Consider the following 23,040-nt stretch of genomic DNA (forward strand, 5'->3'; position numbering starts at 1 on the left):
ACCTACTTTCTAAATCATTATGTGTATGTGTGTGTGTACACTTGGGTGTGTTTGTGTGCCTGTGTTTACTGTTTCAGTCAAATGCTGTATCATCAAAGTTAGTTAGTTGTGTGTGTGAAAGAGAAACTTCGGATCCTAGGTGGACAACCCACTAGATCTTTGAGAAAATATTAGTAACATTAGTTACTATTTTGCAGGCTGGAAATGTGGCCCCATTCCCTCTCTGATCTTCTGCTAAGCCAGGCAGGACTTCAAGATCAAGGCCTAGGTAAAAAGTAGGCCTCCCAGGTACTTTACCCTCAGGGTCACACTTTGATTTTACCCTAGGAAGGGTAAATAAAAAGAAAGGGAAACCAAGAGAAAAAGAGCCCTTTATAAACCCTGACCAAGAGTTTCTCCTCGGCTGAAATTTAGTGAGGCTCCTCTGATGGTCGTCTGCACTAGGCCTTGGCCCCTGTACTTGCTGGGCCTGCATAGCCCAGTTTCAGTGAGAATCCTGCTCAGTCAGTGTAGTGATACCCTCACACCCTTGATAGCTGGGTTCTTCATCCTCCACCCACAGTGTCTAAGTCCTTGGGTTGCCTTTAGCAACAATCCTATTAAGTTTGTTTAGCAAGAATCCTCCTATCTCCTGTTAGTAATTTTCTGTCCATTGACCCCCTCACTCTGCTCCTTGGCTAAAAATTCCCACTTGTCCTTGTTGGATGGGGGGTTGAGCCCAACCTCTCTCCCCCCACTGCCAGACTCCACTGTAGCAGTTCCCCAGAATAAAGTCTGTCTTACTGTTCTTTAGCACAGGTCAGAATAATTTTTTCTTTTTTTTGAGACAGAGTGTTGTTTTGTTGCCCAGGCTGGAGTGCAGTGGTGCAGTCTCACCTCACTGCAACCTCTGCCTCCTGGATTCAAGTGGTTCTCCTGCCTCAGCCTCCTGAGTAGCTGGGATTACAGGCACACGCAACCACACCTGGCTAATTTTTGTATTTTTAGTAGAGACAGGGTTTCCCCATGTTGGCCAGGCTGGTCTCGAACTCCTGACCTCAGGTGATCCACCCGCCTGAGCCTCCTAAAGTGTTGGAATTACAGATGTGAGCCACCACACCTGGCCTGAATAATTTTTTCTTTAACAACCCTGACAAATCCACCCCAGGCTATCTCAGGGCTACCTCAGAGAACCATCTTTTTTTTTTTTTTTTTTTTTTTTGAGATGGAGTCTCACTCTGTCACCCAGGCTGTAGTGCAGTGGTGCAGTCTCAGCTCACTGCAACCTCCGCCTCCTGGATTCAAGTGATTCTTCTGCCTCAGCCTCTCAAATAGCTGGGATTACAGCCGCACGCCACCACGCCCGGCTAATTTTTGTATTTTTGTAGAGACAGGATTTCACCGTGGTGGCCAGGCTGGTCTTGAATGAAAGGGATGCCAGCAAACCCAAAACACACCGAGTATGGCCAAGAGTTCTTTATTGGAGAGGTTGAGGTCAGGTCGCGCAGGGGAGAGAGAGAGCGAGAGCTGTTGGGTGGAGTAATTTATAGCCCCCAGGGCTATATGGGCACTGATGATTGGATGGGGGGCGGGCCTGAAGGGAGGAGTAGGAGGTGCCTTCTTTTATTGGGTCTCATTTGGCGGGCCGACTTAGTGCTGGGTGAAGAAGAACCCGGAACCAGCGCCATCTTTTGGCGCCTTGCGTCACCTAACATTGAACTCCTGACCTCAGGTGATCCACCCGCCTCGGCCTCCCAAAGTGCTGGAATTATAGGCATGAGCCACTGCGCCTGGCCAGAGAACCACTTTTTAAAATCCAAAGATTTATTTAATCTTATTTTTGTATTTAAATACAGGGTCTCTTTCTGTCGCCCAGGCTGGAGTGCAGTGGTGCGATCTGGGCTCATTGCAACCTCTACCTTCTGGGTTCAAGTCATCCTCCTGCCTCAGCCTCCGGAGTAGCTGGGATTACAGGAACCCACCGCCGCGCCTGGCTAATTTTTGTATTTTTAGTAGAGATGGGGGGGGTTTCACCATGTTGGCCAGGCTGGTCTGGAACTCCTGACCTCAAGTGATCCGCCCTCCTCGGCCTCCCAAGGTGCTGGCATTTCAGGCGTAAGCCACTGCGTCCGGCCAAAATCCAAAGATTTAAATAGGAACCAGCAGGAAAGGACAGTCCGTGGGTGAGCAAATGCTTCCAATCTCCTAGCTCCTTACATTCTTGCTAAACTTCACCCTTAGCAATAATTAAGCCCCAAAGTCTCCTGGACGTGTATATTTTTTTCCGCACAGCAAAGGCGTTAGTGTGAGGAAATCCTTGTGCTCCCCCTAGAGGTTAGAGGGTGCATCCAGCACGTCCTGGCAAAGTGTGTGTGGATGGCACGGGGTGGGTGGGGTGGGGGGATGGTTGTTGCTGTTGTTTTACTATTAAAGTCAGGAAATCAAGGGTTTTACATTCTCTCTCCAGGGAGCTTTGCAGAGCACCAGAAATGTCTTGTCTGCACTTTCATGCAGTTTATTTTTCAGTCTTTGCTTGTTCTCCACCTGGGACTCATGAAATAGGTAGTTCTGCCCCTTTACAAGTGTTCCTTTGATGTAATACCCAGGGAGCCAGAGAACTAGGTCAGGACATTCTATCAAGTACAATCCAAGTATTTTTCCAAGTGGACCACCTGCATAAAAATATCCCGAAGAGTTTGTTTAAAATGAAGAATTTGGCCCCACCCCACAACCTTCTGAATTGGCATTTCTGGAGGTGAGGCAATTCTTACGCACATTAAGGTTTAAGAACCACTGCTATACCCTACTTGAGAAGGAATTTCTCCCTTCTGTATCTCATTTAAAATTATGCTGTAGGATGCTGTAATCAAACCCATCAGACAGGGTTACAGATCTAATGAGCCCAATAGAAAGATAACATAACATGCTAGTCTTTCACTCTGAAAACAGAACCCAGTGGGCGAATCACGAGGTCACGAGTTCGAGACCAGCCTGGCCAACATTGCGAAACCCTGTCTCTACTAAAAAATACAAAAAATTATCTGGGCATGGTGGCGGGCACCTGTAATCCCAGCTACTTGGGAGGCTAAGGCAAGAGAATCACTCGAACCCGGGAAGCAGAGGTTGCAGTGAGCTGAGATCGCACCACTGCATTCCAGCCTGGGTGGCAGAGCGAGACTGTCTCACACAAAAACAAAAACAACAAAAAACTCTTCCCAATTCAATCCCATGAATCTAAATCCTCAAATATGTAGAAAATGCTTGTCTCTTTTTTTTTCTTTTTAAAAAAATTCCTCCCGTTTCTAAACTGTTTTTATTGTTGTGGGTACTTAGTAGGTATATATTGGGTTACATGAGAATTTTTTTTTTTTTTTTAAGACAGAGCCTCACTCTGTTGCCCAGGCTGGAGTGCAGTGGCGTGATCTTGGCTCACTGCAACCTCGCCTCCCAAGTAGCTGGGACTACAGGCAGCGCCACCACGCCTGGCTAATTTTTGTATTTTTAGGAGAGACAGGGCTTTGCCATGTTGGCCAGGCTGGCCTCAAGTGATCCACCTGCCTCGGCCTCCCAGGTGCTGGGATTACAGGCGTGAGCCACCGTGCCAGGCCTAAAAATCATTATTTTAAAAAGATGACCGTGCCCAGACTACATGAGATGTTTTGATATAGGCATGCAATGCATAATAATCACATCAGGGTAAATTAAGTATTCATTACCTCAAGCCTTTATCCTTTGTGTTACAAACAATTCAATTACACTCTTTTAGTTTTTTAGATTTTATTTTATTTTTTGAGACGGAGTCTTACTGTGTTACCCGGGCTGGAGTGCAGTGGCACATTCCTCAGCTGCTTGCAACCTCTGCCTCCTGGGTTCAAGTGATTCTCATGCCTCAGTCTCCCGAGTAGCTGGGATCACAGGCATGATCCACCACACCTGGCTAACTTTTCTATTTTTAGTAGAGACGGGGTTTCATTATGTTGGCAAGGCTGGTCTCAAACTCCTGACCTCAAGCCATCCGCCCACCTTCCAAAGTGCTGGGATTACAGGCATGAGTCATCATGCCCAGCCTCTTTTAGTTATTTTTAAATGTACAATTAAATTATTTTGCGGCTGGGTGCAGGGGCTCATACCTGTAATCCTAGCAGTTTGGGAGGCCAAGGCAGAAGGATCTCTTGAGCCTAGGAGCTCGAGACCAGCCTGGGCAACGTAGCAAGACCTCGTCTCTACAAAAAAATAAACACAATTAGCTGGATGTGGTGGTGTGTGCCTGTAGTCCCAGCTACTTGGGAAGCTAAGGTGGGAGGATCAGTTGAGCCTAGGAGGTCGAGGCTGCAGTGAGCTATGATCACACACCACTCCACTCCAGCCTGGGTGACAGAGTGAGAAATAATTTTTTTTTTTTTTTTTACTATAGTCATCCTGTTGTGCCAGCAAATTCTAGCTCATTTATTCTTTCTAAACATTTTTTTTTTTTTTGAGATGGAGTTTCACTCTTGTTGCCCAGGCTGGAGTGCAAATGGCATGATCTCGGCTCACTGCAATCTCCACCTCCCAGGTTCGAGCGATTCTCCTGCCTCAGCCTCCCAAGTAGCTGGGATTACAGGCACCTACCATCACACCAGCTAATTTTTTTTTTTTTTTTTTTTTTGGTATTTTTAGTAGAGACGGGGTTTCACCATGTTGGCCAGGCTGGTCTTGAACTCCTGACCTCAGGTGATCTACCTGCCTCGTCCTCCCATTGCTAGGATTACAGACATGAGCCACTGCACCCTACCCTTTCTAAACATTTTTTTTTTTTTTTTTTTTTGAGACGGAGTCTTGCTCTGTCGCTCAGGCTGGAGTGCAGTGGCGCAATCTCGGCTCACTGCAAGCTCCGCCTCCCGGGTTCACGCCATTCTCCTGCCTCAGCCTCTCCGAGTAGCCGGGACTACAGGTGCCCGCCACCACGCCCGGCTAATTTTTTGTATTTTTAGTAGAGACGGGGTTTCACCATGGTCTCGATCTCCTGACCTCGTGATCCGCCCACCTCAGCCTCCCAAAGTGCTGGGATTACAAGCGTGAGCCACCGCACCCGGCCTCTAAACATTTTTGTACCCCTTAACCATCCTCACTTTCCCTCTGCCCCCCAAACCCCCAGCCTCTGGTAACCATCCTTCTACTCTCTATGTCCATGAGTTCAATTGTGTTGATTTTTAGATCCCACAATTGGTCCCTGATGCCTTATTTAGTTCATTTGGGGAGGTCACATTTTCCTGGATGGTCTTGATGTTTATGGGTGTTCATTTGTGTCTGGGCATCGAAGAGTTAGGTATTTATTGTAGTTTTCACAGTCTGGGCTTGTTTGTACCTGTCCTTCTTGGAAAGGCTTTCTAGGTACTTGGAAAGACCTGGGTGTTGTAATCTAAGCTGCATTAGGGGACACCCCAAACCCAGTAATGCTGTGGCTCTTGCAGACTCGTAGAGGTACCACCTTGATGTTCTTGGATGAGATCTGGAAGAATTCTCTGGATTACCAGCACAGACACTTCTCTTCCCTTACCTTCTCCCAAAGAGACAGAGTCTCTGTCTCTCTCTGTCTCTGTTCTGAGCCACCTGGAGCTAAGGATGGGGTGACACAAGCACCCCTGTGGCTACCACCACTGGGACTACGCTGGGTCGGACCTGAAGCTAGCACAGAACTGGGTCTCACCTAAGACCCATTGTAACTACGACTTGGCCACCGCCTATGTTCACTCAAGGCCCTTGAGTTCTACACTCAGCAGGTGGCAAGTCCAGCCAGGCCTGTGTCCTTCCCTTCAGGACGGCAAGTTCCCCCAGGCCCTGGACAGGTCCAGAGGTGTCATCCAAGAGCCAGGACCTGGAATAAAAATCCTTAGAAGCCTACCTGATGTTCTATTGTACTGCAGCTGAGCTGGCTCTCAAACCATGAGATGCCGTCTTTCCACCTCTTTCCTCCCCTTTCCACAGGCGGAGAAGCCTCATCCAGTGGCCACTAATACCACAGGCTCATGGGGAGTACTGCCAGGCTATTAAGGCCCAAGGGCTCTTAAGCTCACTGTACTGGCTATAAGTTTTATTTAACACTGTTGTTCACGGAAGACATTTGCTGTTTTCGGATCAGCCCAAACTGGGCCTTAGAATGTGTCCTAGGGCCGAGCGGAGTGGCTCATGCCTGCAACCCCAGCACTTTGAGGCGCTGAGGTGGGTGGATTGCTTGAGTCCAGGAGTTCAAGACCAGCCTGGGCAACATGGTAAAACTCCATCTCTACAAAAAAATACAAAAATTAAATACAAAGATTAGCCAGGCATGGTGGCATGTGCCTGTGGTCCCAGCTACTTGGCTGGCTGAGGGGGGAGAATCACCTAAGCCCAGGAGGTCAAGGCTGCAACCTGGGCCACAGTCTTGAACTCCTGGCCTCAAGTGCCCGCCTCGGCCTCCGAAAGTGCTGGAATTACAGGAGTGAGCCACCGCGCCTGGCCTGATCTCTTTTTTTCTATCTCTCTATTATTTCTTTCTAAATCCCTCTAAACTCTGTTCAATACTATTTCTATTTCTATTCCTGTGTAAGTCTCCTGGTGATGAATTATCTTCACTTTTGTTCATACCAAAGTGTCTTAATTTGCCTTCATTCTTTTCCCCAATGTTTTTATCATGGTAAACTACACAAACATAAAATTTACTATCTTAAATGTTTTAAAGTGTGCAGTTCAGTAGGGTTTTTTTGTTTTGTTTTCTTGAGACGGCCTCTCACTCTATTGCCCAGGCTGGAGTGCAGGGGCATGATCTTGGCTCACTGCAACCTTCCCCTCCCAGGTTTAAACGATTCTCTTGTCTCAGCCTCCTGAGTAGCTGGGATTACAGGTGCCCACCACCATACCCAGCTAACTTTTGTATTTTTAGTAGTATTAAGTACATTCCAATTATTGGGCAACCATTGTAATCACCCAATGGGTGCTTCCTGCCTGCTGCACAGGCAAAATCAATCCACTGAGGCCATGGCATTGCAGTAAAGACAGCATGTAATTGATGCAAGGCTAGCTATGCCATGAGCGAGACAGAGTTATTAGTCAAATCAATCTTCCAGAAGTCTCAGAGGCTAGGGTTTTTCAAGGAGTTTGGTGAGCAGGGGGCTAGGGAAGGGGGCATTCCGATTGGTTGGGGATGCAATCATAGGGTGTGGAAAATAGTCCTGTCCTGGTGTGATGAGTCGGGTTCTCGGGGAGGACCACTAGAGGTGTCGCTGGTCTGGGTGGGGCCATCCAGTAGTCAGAAATGCAAAAGCCTGGCCATGCAGGGTGGCTCGCACCTGTAATTCCAGCACTTTGGGAGGCTGAGGCAGGAGGATCACTTGAGGTCAGGAGTTCAAGACCAACCTGGCCAACATGGTGAAACCCCATCTCTACTAAAAATATAAAAATTAGCTGGGCGTGGTGGTGCATGCCTGTAATCCCAGCTACTCAGGAGGGTAAGACATAAGAATTGCTTGAACTCAGGAGGTAGAGGTTACAATGAGCTGAGATCACGCCACTGCACTCCAGCCAGAGTGCAACTCTGTCTCAAAAGAAAGAAAAAAGAAATGCAGAAACCTGAAAAGATATCTCAAAAGGCCAATCTTAGGATCACAATAGTGATGATATTTACAGGAATAATTGAGGAAGTTATACATCTTGGGACCTCCGGAGTAATGGCTGGTAATCATTTAACTATGCACATATCTTAGCAGAATTCAGCACCCTCTTATCCTCCTAACTTGGTGGCCTTTCATTAGTTTTACAACGGAGGTTTAGTTTTGGGGGAAGGGCTACTATCATTTAAGCTATAAACTAAATTTCTCCCAAACTTAGCTTGGCCTACACCCAGGAATATGCAAAGATAGCCAGCCTATGAGGCTAAAAGCAAGATGGAGTCAGCCATGTCAGATTTCTCTTACTGTCATAATTTTGCAAAGGCAGTTTCACCATCACCACCATCCATCACCAGAACTCTTTTCATGTTGCAAAAACTCTATATCCACTAAACAATAACTCTCATTTCTCCTCCCACCAGCTCCTGGCAACCATGATTCTACTTTCTAAGAATTTGACTGTGATAAGTACCTCATACAAATGGAAGCATACAGTATTTGTCTTTCTGTGACTGGCTTAATTAGCATAATGTCTTCAAGTTTTATCTGTGTTGTAGCATGTGTCAGAACTTTCTTCTTTTTTAAAGCTGAATAGTATTCCATTTTATATATACATAACATTTTGCTTATCCATTTATCCATTTATCTGCAACTTGAGTTTCTTCCACCTTAGAGCTATTGTGAATAATGCTGGCATGAACATGGGTGTACAAATACCTCTTTAAGACTCTACTTTTTTTTTTTTGAGATGGAGTCTCGCTCTGTTGCGAGACTATATTTATATAGTATGTATGTATGTATGTATGTATGTATGTATGTATGTATTTATTTATATAGTTTTAAAAATGAGATGGAGTTTAGCCATGTTGTTCAGGCTGGTCTTGAACAGGCTGGAGTGCAATGGCACGATCTCAGCTCACCACAACCTCTGCCTCCCGGGTTCAAGCGATTCTCCTGCCTCAGCCTCCCGAGTAGCTGGGACTACAGGCACGTGCCACCATGCCTGGCTAATTTTTGTATTTTTAGTAAAGATGGGGTTTCACTCTGTTGGCCAGGCTGGTCTCGAACACCTGACCTCGTGATCCACTTGCCTCGGCCTCCCAAAATGCTGCGATTACAGGCGTGAGCCACCATGCCTGGTCAAGACCCTATTTTCAATTCTTTTGAGAATATACCCAAAAGTGAAATTGATGAATCATATGCAAATTACATTTTTAATTTTTTTTTTTTTTGAGATGGAGTCTTGCTCTATTGCCAAGGCTGGAGTACAGTGGCATGATCTTGGCTCACTGCAACCTCCACCTCCTGGATTCAAGCAATTCTTGTGCCTCAGCCTCCCGAGTAGCTGGGACTATAGGCATGTGCCATCATGCCCAGCTAATTTTTGTATTTTTGGTAGAGATGGGGTTTTGCCATGTTGGCCAGGCTGGACTTGAACTCCTGGCCTCAAGTGATCGGCCGACCTCGGCCTCCCAAAGTGTTGGCATTACAGGCATGAGCCACCATGCCCAGCCCCATTTTTAATTTTTGAGGAACCACTGTAACTGTTTTCTGCAGCAGCTTCACCATTTCACATTCCCACCAACAGTGCATAAGGGTTCCAATTTCTCCACATGCTCGACAATACTTGCTATTTTCTGGAGTTTATTTATTATATAGTTTTAAAAATGAGATGGAGTTTAGCCATGTTGTTCAGGCTGGTCTCGAACTCTTGAGCTCAAGGGATCTGCCTGCTGCAGCCTCCCAAAATGCTAGGATTACTAGTGTGAGCCACTGTGTCCAATCCTGGAGTTTTTGTTTTGTTTAGAGTAGCCATCTTAATGGTGTGAAGTGGTATCTCACTGTAGTTTTGATTTGCAATCCCCTAATGATTAGTGATGTTCCCCTCCTTTTCTTTTCATTTTGCCTTCTTTTTTTTTTTTTTTTTTTTTTTTGAGACAGAGCCTTGCTGTGTCACCCAGGCTGGAGTGCAGTGGCACTATCTTGGCTCACTGAAACCTCTGTCTCTCGGGTTCAAGTGATTCTCCTGCCTCAGCCTCCCAAGTAGCTGGGATTATAGGCGCCTGCCCACCACGCCCAGCTAATTTTTATATTTTTAGTAGAGACGGAGTTTCACCATGTTGGCCAGGCTGGTCTCAAACTCTTGACCTCAGGTGATCCACCTACCTCGGCCTCCTAAAGTGCTGGGTTACAGGCGTGAGCTACCGCACCCGGCTGCCTTCATTCTTAAAGGATGTTTTGCTGGCTATAGAATTCTGGATTGATTGACTTTTTTCTGTTCCTATACTTGAAGATATTGTTTCACTGTCTTCTGATATGTTATTTATAAGAAGAAACAGCATTCATTTGTATCATCATTCCCTGCATATAGTGAGTTGTTTTCTCTGGCTTTCAAGATTTTCTCTTTCTCTTTGGTTTTCAGCATTTTTTTTTTTTTTTTTTGAGACGGAGTCTCGCTCTGTCGCCTAGGCTGGGGTGCAGTGGCACAATCTCGGCTCACTGCAAGCTCCGCCTCCCGGGTTCACGCCATTCTCCTGCCTCAGCCTCTCCGAGTAGCTGGGACTACAGGCGCCCGCCACCACACCCGGCTAACTTTTTGTATTTTTAGTAGAGACAGGGTTTCATCGTGGTCTCGATCTCCTGACCTTGTGATCCGCCCGCCTCGGCCTCCCAAAGTGCTGGGATTACAAGCGTGAGCCACTGCACCTGGCCAGTTTTCAGCATTTTGACTATACTGTGTGCAGATATGGTTTTCTTCATTTTTTTTTTTTTTTTGGTGGGGAGAGGGTTGCTTAGCTTCTTATATCTATAAATTTATCTTTCAACCTATTTAGAAAATTTCAACCTCTTTTTCTTCAAAATAATTTTTCTGTCCCATATTCTCTTCCTTGCTTCTGAGACTCCAGTTACACATATTTTAGCTCTTTTGCTATTTCCCCTCAGTTTCCTGAGAGTCTATTCATTCCCACCCTCTCCCATCCATTTTCTCTCTGTTACTTAGATTGAGTAATTTTTATTGATTTCTCATCAAGTTTTCTGACTTTTTTCTCCTGCATTCTTCAATCTGCTTCTAAACCTGTCCAGTAAAACTTTAAATTTCAGATATTAAACTTTTCAATTCTATAATTTACATTTGGTTATTATAGTTTTTATTTCTCTGCTTGTATTTTCTTTCTTTCATTAATTATGAGCAATATTTTCCTTTATATATGTACTCTGTTTGGCACAATTTAATAGCTGCTTTAAAGTATTTGTTATAATTCAACATTTCAGGCATGTCAGTGTCAGCCTCTTGAGTATTGGGGTCACATTTCATTTTTATGTCTAGTAATTTCAGATTGTACCTTGGATATTGTAAAAGATACATTGTAGCAGTTTTGGATTCTGTCATATTTCTCCAAAATGATTGGTTTGTTTGTTGTTTTAAGTAGGCAATACATATGACCCTTTCTTCTTTTGTTTAAATGTCAATTTTAGTTTTGCCAGTTGGGTGCAGTGGCTCATGCCTGTAATCCCAGCACTTTGGTAGGTGGAGGCAGGAAAATCACTTGGGCCCAGGAGTTTGAGACCAGCCTGGGCATCGTAGACAGACATCATCTCTACAAAAAATAAGAAATTCGCTGGATATGGTGGCATGCACCTGTGATCCCAGCTACTTGGGAGGCTGAGGGAGGAGGACCCCTTGAGCCTAGGAGGTCAAAGCTGCAGTGAGCCATGATCATGCCATTGCCCTCCAGCCTGGGCGAGACCCTGTCTCTAAAAAATAATAATAATAATTTTTGTCAAAGTGAGATACATACATAATTTTAAAAAGTCTAACACAATGACAAAGCTTGTAATGACAATAGTAGAACACTATACCACCGTTTCCACCCTGAAACCTGCCCCTCAGGAAGAAAAACTTTCAATTCTTTCAGCTGTTTCTTCTGTTTACTTCTACATTTCTAAAAATATTTCTAAAAATATATATAGATATACACACATAATTTTCATATGTACATGTATATATGTATATTCGTATATACACACACACTTTTTTTTTTGAGACAGGATCAGTCTCTGTCGCACAGGCTGGAGGGGAGTGTCATGATCATAGTTCACTGTGGCCCTGAACTCCTGGGTTCATGTGATCTTCCCACCTCAGCCTCCTGAGTAGCTGGGACTGCAATTGTGCACCACTATGCCTGGCTAATTTTTAATTTTTCTCTTGTAAAGACAGGGTCTCACTATGTTAAACAGGCTGGTTTCTAACTCCTGGGCTCAGGTGATCCTCCTGCCTCGGCCTTCCAAAGTGTTGGGATTACAGGCATGAACCACCATGCTTGACTTCTCATATTTTTATTTATATGTTATCTATTGACGTTCTATTATGGAATCACAAAATTTAGCACGCTTAAAAACTCCTTCCCTCCCTTCATACTCCCAATATATTTGTGGTACATTTTTGTTTATATCAGTATTTATACTGTTTATATTATCTCACTATATAACACTTGCTCAATGTTAAGCCAAGTAATATAATACTGATAAATTTTTATTCATATTAGAATTAATAATTGCCCTGCAGGTTGTTTTAGCAGTTTTCTATGTAATAATTACTAGTTCAACCTTAAACTTAGCAATATAATGGTGATACCTCTCTGCATATTGATAATTCCTATTGCCTTCAGCTGTGCCTGATACTCCTATGTTTAGATGCTGTTTCTTAACACACAGTCAGTCTTCTGCTGGAGTGGGAAAGAAGGTCCATCTGTCTTTGAAAAAGGAGTTCTGGCCGGGCCTGGTGGTTCGTGCCTGTAATCCCAGCACTTTGGGAGGCCGCGGCAGGTGGATTACTTGAGGTCAGGAGTTCGAGACCAGCCTGGCCAACATGGCGAAACTCTGTCCCTACGAAAAATATAAAAAATTAGCCAGGTGTTGTGGTGCACACCTGTAGTCCCAGCTACACAGGAGGCTGAGGCAGGAGAATTGCTTGAACCTGGGAGGCAGAGGTTGCAGTGAGCTGAGATCATACCACTGTACTCTAGCCTGGGCAGGCAACAAAGTAAGACTCTGTCTCAAAAAAAAAAAAGGAAAAGAAAAGAAAAATGGAGTTCTAGGGGTCTGAGTGAGCCATGTAAAGTTTTTCAATGAATCTTTCTCTTTTCATCTGTAACATGAATTTCTGCCTTTAGAGATACCTGGTGCCTCCAAATTCTGAGCATGTCCAAGATTCTCTGGCGATATCAGCTTTCTTCTCATTAGCATACTCTTTTGGTTTTAAGCTTTCATAATTTGAGTAACACTAGTAATTTCTATCTTCCAGAAATCTGCTGATATTGCTTGTCTGCGCCTGTGTTCGTTCTGTGTTTTGTCCCTCCACGTCCATTAGCCATATTTTTCTGCCCCACTCCGTATCCTGAGAAGATAACACCTATGGACTTGGACTCCCTTGATTTTTGGCATCCAGTTCGATTCAGCTAACTGGAGTGACTGGAAGAAGACTGCAGAGTGGGAGGGGATAGAATAATAGATGTAAGTGCATTTATTCCCATTGCTGTGCCCCCTATTTATGTGCATCTTCCCTGGAGGCTTCTGTGTTGGTAGTGGCAGAAAACTTCTACCTAACTCCATGGCTCCCCTAGGGTGACTTTCTCCTATGCCTAGAGTTCTTAACAGGTTCCAGTAATTATTCTTTCCACTTGCCCCTTGAGGCCTAGGGATGGTGACAGCTTCCCAGTGTTGCTAGTGCCTGGGTACTTTAGCATCTCTTTTTGGTTCTCTTAATCCTGCCCACACCTCTGTAAATAGTTTCCTCATTAAATTTTCTTCATTTCTCCTTTGAGCGTGCCAATCTGTTTCCTGCCAGAACTCTAACTGCTGTGTTGCTGTTCACGTTCCCCCTTTACTATGTTTATTCATTTCAAAAATTTTATTCTCATTTTAGTAGAGTTTCTGGAGCCAACAGAAGTAAGTGTCATATGCTCAATCTGACGTGTTTAATTATTGAATATCCTTTTCTCCACTATCCCTATGCATAAGTATTTGACTCTACTTTCTTTTTCGTTCTTCCTTTCTTTTTCTTTTTTCTTTTCTTTTTTTTTTGAGACAGAATCTGGTTCTGTGCTCAGGCTGGAGTGCAGGGGCATGATCCCAGCTCACTACAACCTCTGCCTCCTGGGATCAAGCCATCATCCCACTTCAGCCTCCCAAGTAGCTGGGAGGGACTATAGGTGCATGCCACCACTCCCGGCTAATTTTTGTACTTTTTTTTTTTTTTTTGGTAGAGACAGGTTTTCACCATTGTTGCCCAGGCTTCTCTTGAACTCCTGAGCTCAGGCAATCCTCCTGCCTTGGCCTCCCAAAGTGCTGGGATTACAGGCATGTTTTATCTGAGTTCCTTCCTCAGGAAAGAACCTTCAGGCCTCTCAAAAAAAGGGTCAAAGAACTAAAACTCACTAGATCACCACATCCTGACAATGAGATGCTGGACCCCTCATTCATCATAATTGCTTCCATGTCCTTCCCTAGTTCCGGATTTCTTGCACATTGTTACATTTCTTCCCTCCTATATAAACCCCTAGTTTTAGTCGGTCAGGGAGATGGATTTGAGATTGAGCTGCTGTGTCCTCGGCTGCAGCACCAGGTTAAAGCCTTCTTCCTTGGCAGTACTTGGCATCTCAGTGATTGGCTTTCTGTGCCACGAGCAGCAGGACCTAGACTGCACCCCTGGTGTTTTGGCAACATAAGCAGTATCTCACCAATGTTCTGTGACTTTCTTCTTTTGGTTGCCTTGAAGTTTCTGATCTTGCTCTTCTTTCTTCAGAGGCCAGTTGAAGGCCGCACCCCTGTCTGCTGTTGGCTGTCACTGATTTGTCTAAAGGCTGTGGGTACTTGGGGCCAAATTGTTGATGTTTGTGCTAGCGATGCTACTTCTTTTTTCTTTTCTTTCTTTTTTTATTTTTTTGGAGATGGAGTCTCACTCTTTGCCCAGACTGGAGTGCAGTGGCACCATCTCGGCTCACTGCGACCTCCACCTCCCAGGTTCAAGCAATTCTCCTGCCTCAGCCTCTTAAGTAGCTGAGACTATAGAAATGCATCACCATGCCTGGCTAATTTTTTTGTATTTTTAATAGAGATGGGATTTCGCCAAGTTGGCCAGGCTGGTCTTGAATGCCTGTCCTCAAGGAATACTCCTGCCTTGACCTCCCAAAGTGCTGGGATTACAGGTGTGAGCCACTGTGCCCTGCCAGATGGATGCTATTTCTTGTCACTGCTGAAGCTGCTGGCTCCAACGCTGTTGACATTTCACACCCTCACTGCACCCACACGGGTGTGTTCTTCTACACTGGAAGAAATTTTTCTCAATTCACAGGATCAGAAAATTACATTTTCTCCTACACTTCTGCTTTTTTATGAATACTGTGGACATGCAACCAACTTTGCTTCTTTCTTTGAGCTGACTGCTAGAAAGCTCGTAGCTAAATTTGCATTGTATTTCCAGAGGGTAGAGAGGGTCTTACAGTTTGTATGTATGTTTGGATAGTGTGTGTGTGTGTGTGTGTGTGTGTGTGTGTGTGTGTGTCTGTGTGTTTAACCAAGACAAGGTCTTACTCTGTCACCCAGGCTGGAGTGCAGTGGCATGATCGGGGTCACTGCAGCCTCAACCTGTCAGGCTCACGTGATCCTCCTGCTTCAGCCCCCAAAGTAGCTGGGACTACAGGAATGCACCACCACACCCAGCTAATTAAACAAAAATTATTTTGGTAGAGATGGGGTCTCACTATGTTGTCCAGGCCAGTCTCAAACTCTTCGGCTCAAGTGATCCTCCTGCCTCAGCCTCCCAAAGTGCTGGGATGACAGGTGTGAGCCATTGTGCCTGGCCTTGTATATGTTTTAAGTGAATGTTAGACTTCCTTTGTTTGTTTTACCCTTATGTTTTCACTTGTATTTTATTCATTCAATTGATACTGTATTTATTTTGATAGGGTGACTCAAATTCTTTTAATTTGGAACAAGGGAGGAGCAATGTATTATAAATAATTGAATAAATAAATAATTAAAAAGCTGCCTTTTATTAAAATCCCTCTATCTTAGAACTCAGGACTGAATTCATGGTAGCAATTTTGATTACCATAGCTTTTTTTTTTTTTTTTGAGACAGAGTCTTTGCTCTGTCGCCCAGGCTGGAGTGCAGTGGCACAATCTCGGCTCACTGCAAGCTCCGCCTCCCGGGTTCATGCCATTCTCCTGCCTCAGCCTCCCAAGCAGCTGGGACTACAGGCACCTGCCACCACGCCCTGCTAATTTTTTGTAATTTTTAGTAGAGACGAGGTTTCCCCATGTTAGCCAGGATGATCTCAATCTCCTGACCTTGTGATCCGCCCACCTCAGCCTCCCAAAGTTCTGGGATTACAGGCATGAGCCACCATGCCCGGCCTGATTACTATAGCTTTATACTGAGTCTTAAACATGGATAATATGATTCCTTCAACTTTATTCTTCTGTTTTAAAATTGTTGGCCAGGCGCGGTGGCTCACGCCTGTAATCCCAGCACTTTGGGAGGCCGAGGCAGGTGGATCACTTGAGATCAGGAGTTCGAGACCAGCCTGGCCAATGTGACAAAACCCCGTCTCTACTAAAAATACAAAAAGTAGCCAGGCGTGGTGGTGGGTGCTTGTAATCCCAGCTACTCAGGAGGCTGAGGCAGGAGAATCGCTGGAACCCAGGAGGCAGAGGTTGCAGTGAGCCGAGATTGCGCTACTGCACTCCAGCCTGGGCAACAAGAGTGAAACTGTCTCAAAACAAAATTGTTTTAGCTATTTTGTTGCTTTGCCTTTTCTATAAATTTTAGAATCAGCTTGTCTATATTCATAAACACTACTGCAAGGATTTTTAATAACACTTTTATTGAACTATACAACTGAAGTCATAGTTATTTGCATTGTGATAATTCTTTTTTTTTGAGACGGAGTCTCACTCTGTCGCCCAGGCTGGAGTGCAGTGGTGCAATCTCGGCTCACTGCAAGCTCCGCCTCCTGGGTTCACGCCATTCTCCTGCCTCAGCCTCCTGAGTAGCTGGGACTACAGGCGCCCGCCACCACGCCCGGCTTATTTTTTGTATTTTTAGTAGAGACGGGGTTTCACTGTGGTCTCGATCTCCTGACCCCGTGATCCGCCCGCCTCAGCCTCCCAAAGTGCTGGGATTACAAGCGTGAGCCACCGCGCCCGGCCTGCATTGTGATAATTCTATCTTTTATTTGTGTTACTCATTTGTCTAGCTTTAGTAACAATCTTTATCCTGTCTGGCAGGAAAGCAGGTACATGGAGAATACTCCACTTGACAAATTGCTTTCCGATCATATTCCTCTGTTTTCACCCACAATATTTGGCTTTGTCAGAAGCTCTTCTTCTCTAGCCTTGTTTCTGTCCCACTGTGAACACAGAGCCTTGCATGTGATTCCACATTACTCCCTAGAGTAATGTAGCTCGGTATCAAGGGAGATTTGAAATGGAAAAAAGCAGGAAGCTCTATGGGTTGTTTGGGTAATTTTTAATATCCTGTTTAAAACTTACCTCTTCTGTGTATTTAGAAATGATAACCTAAAAACTTTAGGGAACTCCATACAAATTACTTTTGGTTGGGTGGTGGACTTATATTTGAAGATCATCTTACTGTGGCATATTTTGTTTTAAGAGAATGTGATAGGTTGATATGTAAGTAGTTATGAAAATGAAAACCCAGTAGATAAAAGGGCAAAGACTAGAACAAGGACTTTACAGAAGAGAAAACCCAATGAGACAATAAATACAGGGAAAAATATTCAGCCTCATTAACCTCACAGAAATGATACATCGAGATACAATTTTACACTCACCAGGCTGGCAAAAATAAAATCTAATAATATTGAGTGTTGACAATGTGGAGCAATGCAAATTATAATTATATGCTGGTGGGTGACACAATAACTTTGAAAAATAATTTGGCATTGGCTAGTAAAGTTGAAGAGGTATGTGTCATATAACCGGATGGTCCTACTTATAGGTATGAGTCCTAAAGAAACCCTCAAACATGTACATCAGGGGACATGGACCAATCCAATCAAAGCTGTACAATTTATGATAGCATCACATTAGAAGCAGCACAAATGCCCATCAGCAATGGAATGGATAGATTGCAGCATATCCGTAGAATGGAATACTATACAACAGTGAAAATAAAGCAGTTACGACAACATGGATGAATCTCAGGAATATAATTTTGAATTTTTTGAATGAAAAAAATGCAAGTCACACAATGCATGGAATATAATTTCATTAAATTAAAACCCAAAAGCATGCATCTAAAAGATGTAAGTATACAAACTTGTTAAACCTCTAAGAATTGCAATATTTAGGATAGGATTTCTTTCTTTCTTTCTTTTTTTTTTTTCTCCTGAGACAGGGTCTAGTTCTGTCACCTGGGCTGGAGTGCAGTGGCAGGATCTCAGCTCACTACAACCTCCACCTCCCAGGCTCAAGTGATCTTCCTACCTCTCAGCTTCCTGAGTAGCTGGGACTACAGGTGTGCGCCACCATGCCTAGCTAATTTTTGTATTTTTTGTAGAGACAGGTTTTCATCATGTTGTCCAGGCTGGCCTTGAATTCCTGAGCTCAGACAATCCGCATGCCTTGGCATCCCAAAGTGTTAGGATTATAGGCGTGAGCCATCGCACCTGGCCTTGGGTTTATTTCTAATAAACAAAGGAAATGAGAACAGAGAAGGCCACACAGATGATGATGATAGTCCTTCTTTTCTTTTTTTTTTAGTGATATGAATGTCAGATTATAACCTTATTTTCTTAATTGAGTGATAGACACACAGGTATCTATGCTTTTTTAATCTCATTTTCTGGAGCATATATTATATATATTTATATATATAATATATTATTAAAATATTATATATATTTATATATATAATATTTATCTTCTTAATAATAAAATTACTTTTAAGTGAAAAGAAAGGTCACCAAAATGTTACTACATGTCTTTAAAGCTACAAAGTTAGTTATCACGTTTATTTCTGACTACTCAAAAAATTGCCCTTGCAGTTTAGGCAAAATGCTACCCCAGATACCACAGCCAACGAAAGTGAGCTGCAAGGGATTTAGGTCATTAGTTTTAGCCATGTATTTTCATCATGTGCTTTCACTTTTAAATAAAATAATGTCTTTATTATTTAAAACATTTGCTTAAGATATTGAAGCAGATAATATTTTTAAATAGTGGCTCTTAGCTCCTGGCTGTACATTAGAATCGCTCAGAGACTTAAATAACATAAAATGTTGATTGATGTCCAACCCCCATCTCAGATTAAATGAGTCAAAATCTCTGTTGATGGGACCTGGGCTTTGGATTTTTCTTGAAAAATTCCCCAGATTATTCTTACTTAAAGGCATAATTGGAAAGTACCATTTTAAAGCAACTTTCTAAGCCAGCATTTCTAAATGTGGTTTACTGTCTACACCACATTGTTGGTGCAAAATTCTTAAGTGGATAGGAAATAAATTTGGTAGGTTTCTAGCATTTTGAAAATATAAGTAATTGGGAATAGAAAATATCAGAGGGGGCCTGGCACCGTGGCTCACACCTGTAATCCCAGCACGTTGCGAGGCCGCGGTGGGCAGATCACAAGGTCAAGAGATCGAGACCATCCTGGCCAACATGGTGAAACCCCATCTCTACTAAAAATACAAAAATTAGTTGGGCGTGGTGGCACATGCCTGTAGTCCCAGCTACTCGGGAGGCTGAGGCAGGAGAATTGCTTGAACCAAGGAGGTGGAGGCTGCAGTGAGCCGAGATTGTGCCACTGCACTCCAGCCTAGCGACAAAGTGAGACTCCATCTTAAAACAAAAAAAAAAAAAAGAGAAAAGAAAATATCAGATTGTATCATATTTATATTTCTGGAGTGTGTGTGTGGGAGGGGTTATGTTTAATGAGTGGTCATATAAAATACAGGATTTCATACCGTGAGCCACAGTATGTTTGAAAAACAGTTCTAAACAAACCTAAGGTGCTATTAGGTATTCTTTTAAAACATTTTTAATTGACAAGTAAAAATTGTGTACATATTATATATATATATATATAAAATGTACACCATGATGTTTTGATATTTGTACACATTGTGGAATAGCTAAGTCAAGTTAGGTATTTTTCCCTACTGCAAAGTTGATCAAGCAGTAATATTGATACAGGAGTTAAGAAGAAATTACTTAGGCAGATAGTGAGGGCACAGAACTCCTCAGTAAGGTTTTCCTTTTAATGAAAAGCAGCCCCAAATAATTTTCCTTTCTAACAAACAGCAGCCTGTAAAATTGAGCTGCACATGTAGATGCTGGCAGTTATGCCAAGCATGTTAAAAATGGCAGCTCCATCTTCCCTTCTCTGACAGCCACATGCACAGGAAGAAGCAGACAAGATGGCGCTGGCCAAGGGGAAAGTTCATTTGCATAGTATGATTAGGGTGGGTCTGTCAGCCTTCTCCTTGCCCTATGTAAACATCATACCTGATCAAACCAATCTGTGAGTGCTATGTAAATCAGACACCGCCTCCTCAAGCCTGACTATAAAATCTGGCACATCCACTGCCAGCCTTTTCCTCTCCAAAGTCCCCTCTCTCTCACTAGAGAGAGCTGTTTTCCCTTCTCTTTCTTTCTTTTGCCTTTTAAAGCTCCACTGCTAAATTCCTCATGTGCGTTTGTGTCCTAACTTTTCTTGGTGTGAGATGATGAACCCTGGGTATTTATCCCAGACACGTAGCTGCTTCAATATCATATGATGGTTGCAATGCCTGTGTCTGAATCCTGGCTTTTTCACTCACCAGCTGTATGACTTCAGGCAGATTACCTAACCTCTTTGTGTCTATTCCCTCATCATAAAAATCTCTTATAGTGCTTGCAGAGGAGTTCAGCAAACTGCACAGTCAGAGGGCACAGTCCTTCAAAGACTGCTCTTCCAACACCAGCTGCAAGTTTGAAGGGCCCCAAGGCCACCCTCAGTACAGTCCAACGGGCTACAAATTCAGAGGTGTCCATGACCACCCTCAGGTTTGGTAATTCTCTAGAAAGACTCACAGAACTCAGAGAGCGATTATACTTACTGTCACATTTATTACAGGTAAAGGATACAAATTAGAACCAGCCAGAGGAAGAGAATGCATATGTCGAAGTCTGGCAGGGCTCCAAATGCAGAGCCGCCGTCATCCTCAGGCTGTGTTCCCCTCCCATCAACGAAGGGGACAATACTGAGAAGGAAACTCACCCAGCTCTTATGTCCAGAATTTTTATTAGGGCTTCGTAACATAGGCACAATTAATTGAATTATTGTCCACGTGGTTGAACCCAACTCCCAGTCTCCCTCCCCTCCCTGGAAGTCAGGGTGAAGTGACGTGGCCCAAATCCTGTCTTTTTTTTTTTTTTTTTTTAAACTTTTAACTAAAAAGTAAAGTTTAATGTCGAAAATGCAAACTTGGGGAAGACAGAAAAGATCACACACAAGGCTGTCACTTCACACTTGGAAGGTTGCACAGCGGCCGGGCAGAGGTGCTCCTCACTTCCCAGACGGTGGGCAGCCAGGCAGAGGCGCTCCTCACTTCCCAGACGGGGCGGCTAGGCAGAGGCGCTCCTCACTTCCCAGACGGGAAAGCCCCAGTCTTCTAATCACTTGGTCTTCTGTCATGGCCAGCCCTACTTTGAATCATCTTGTTAACATAAACTCTTGTAACGGCCTTGTTACTGATAACTATCAATAACAGAAACATTCCCATACCTGGAAAAAATCTCAAGAGTTGGCCAGGTGCAGTGGCTCATGCCTGTAATCCCAGCACTTTGGGAGGCTGCAGGCAGGCAGATCACTTGAGTCCGGGAGTTTGAGACTAGCCCGGGTAACACAGTGAAACCCTGTCTGTACAAAAAAATACCAACATTAGCTGAGTGTGGTGGCATGACATGTAGTCCCAGCTACTCGGGAGGGTGAAGTGGGAGGATCGTTTGAACCTGGCAGGTGGAGGTTGCAGTGAGCTGAGATCACACCATTGCATTCCAACCTGGGCAACAGAGTGAGACCCTGTCTCAAAAACAAAACAAAACAAAAAATCTGAAGGGTCTAGAAATGACGCCCCTGAGCTAAGACAAAAGCCAGACCTCACTTTGGAGGTCAAATTCCTTACTAAACAGTGGTTGTGAGGATTAAATGAGCACATGCATATGGGAAACTCTTAGAATATTGCCTGCTATGTGGTAAGTGCTCCTAGATGCTATTACTGTTGTTTTTAATCTTTGCCCCTTCTATTTTCAGTCCTTGACTTCTCAAAGAGCCTTGTTGCTGTTTTAATTTTCACTTTCATCTAGCCAACAGCCTTCACTTTCCTAGTTTCTCTCTCTCATTGAGCATAAGGGAGAAATTACTTGGCTGAAAGTGGGAAGGAAAGGGTAGGAGGAAAGCTAGAGGCTTTTTACCTCCCCCTACACACCCTTGTCACTTCCATTCTCAGCTGTCATCTCCCTTCCCTTCTTCACTTCTCTCACTTCATTCTTAACCACCCCTCCCCTCTCTCCTACCTTTTCTTTTTTTTTTTTAATTAAAAAAAAAAAACTTTTAGGTTCAAGGGTCCATGTGCAGTTTTGTTACATAGGTAAATTGTATGTAACGGGGGATTTGGTGTATAAACTTTGTCACCCAGGTAATAACCATACAACGGATAGGTAGTTTTTCAGTCCTCATCCTCCTCCCACCCTCCACCCTCTGGTAGGCCACAGTGTCTGTTGTTCCCTTCTATGTGTCCGCGTGTACTCAATGTTTTGCTCCCATTTCTGAGTGAGAACATGTGGTGTTTGGTTTTCTGTTCTTGCATTAGTTTGCTTATGGCCTCCACTGCAGCTTCATCCATGTTGCTGCAAAGGACATGATCTGATTTTTTCGTTTGTTTTGAGACAGAGTCTTGCTCTTTCGCCCAGGCTGGAGTGTAGTGGCACAATCTCGGCTCACTGCAACCTCCACCTCCTGGGTTCAAGAAACTCTCCCGCCTCAGCCTCCCAAGTAGCTGGGACTGTAGGTGCTACCACGCCCGGCTACTTTTTGTATTTTTAATAGAGATGGGGTTTTGCCATGTTGTCTGGGGTGGTCTCAAACTCCTGACCTCAAGTGATCCGCCTGCCTTGGCCTCTTAAACTGCGGGATTATAGGTGCGAGCCACCGTGCCTGGCCAGCTCTTCCTATTCTTGATGATCTCCACAACTCCCACATCATTTATGTTACCCAGTTAGACCCTGTAGGATATAATTTTGCAACCACAAGGTTAGAGATTATTACCACTTATCCCTCAATCTCTTACCAATAAACAGAACACAGGAAACATTACTAACAAATTTACCAAAATTCTCTCTCTTACTAAAACTCACACAATTTAAGTTAT

The sequence above is a fragment of the Hylobates moloch genome, unplaced genomic scaffold (genome assembly GCF_009828535.3).
Source record: "Hylobates moloch isolate HMO894 unplaced genomic scaffold, HMol_V3 SCAFFOLD_13, whole genome shotgun sequence".
Lineage (NCBI taxonomy): Eukaryota > Metazoa > Chordata > Mammalia > Primates > Hylobatidae > Hylobates > Hylobates moloch.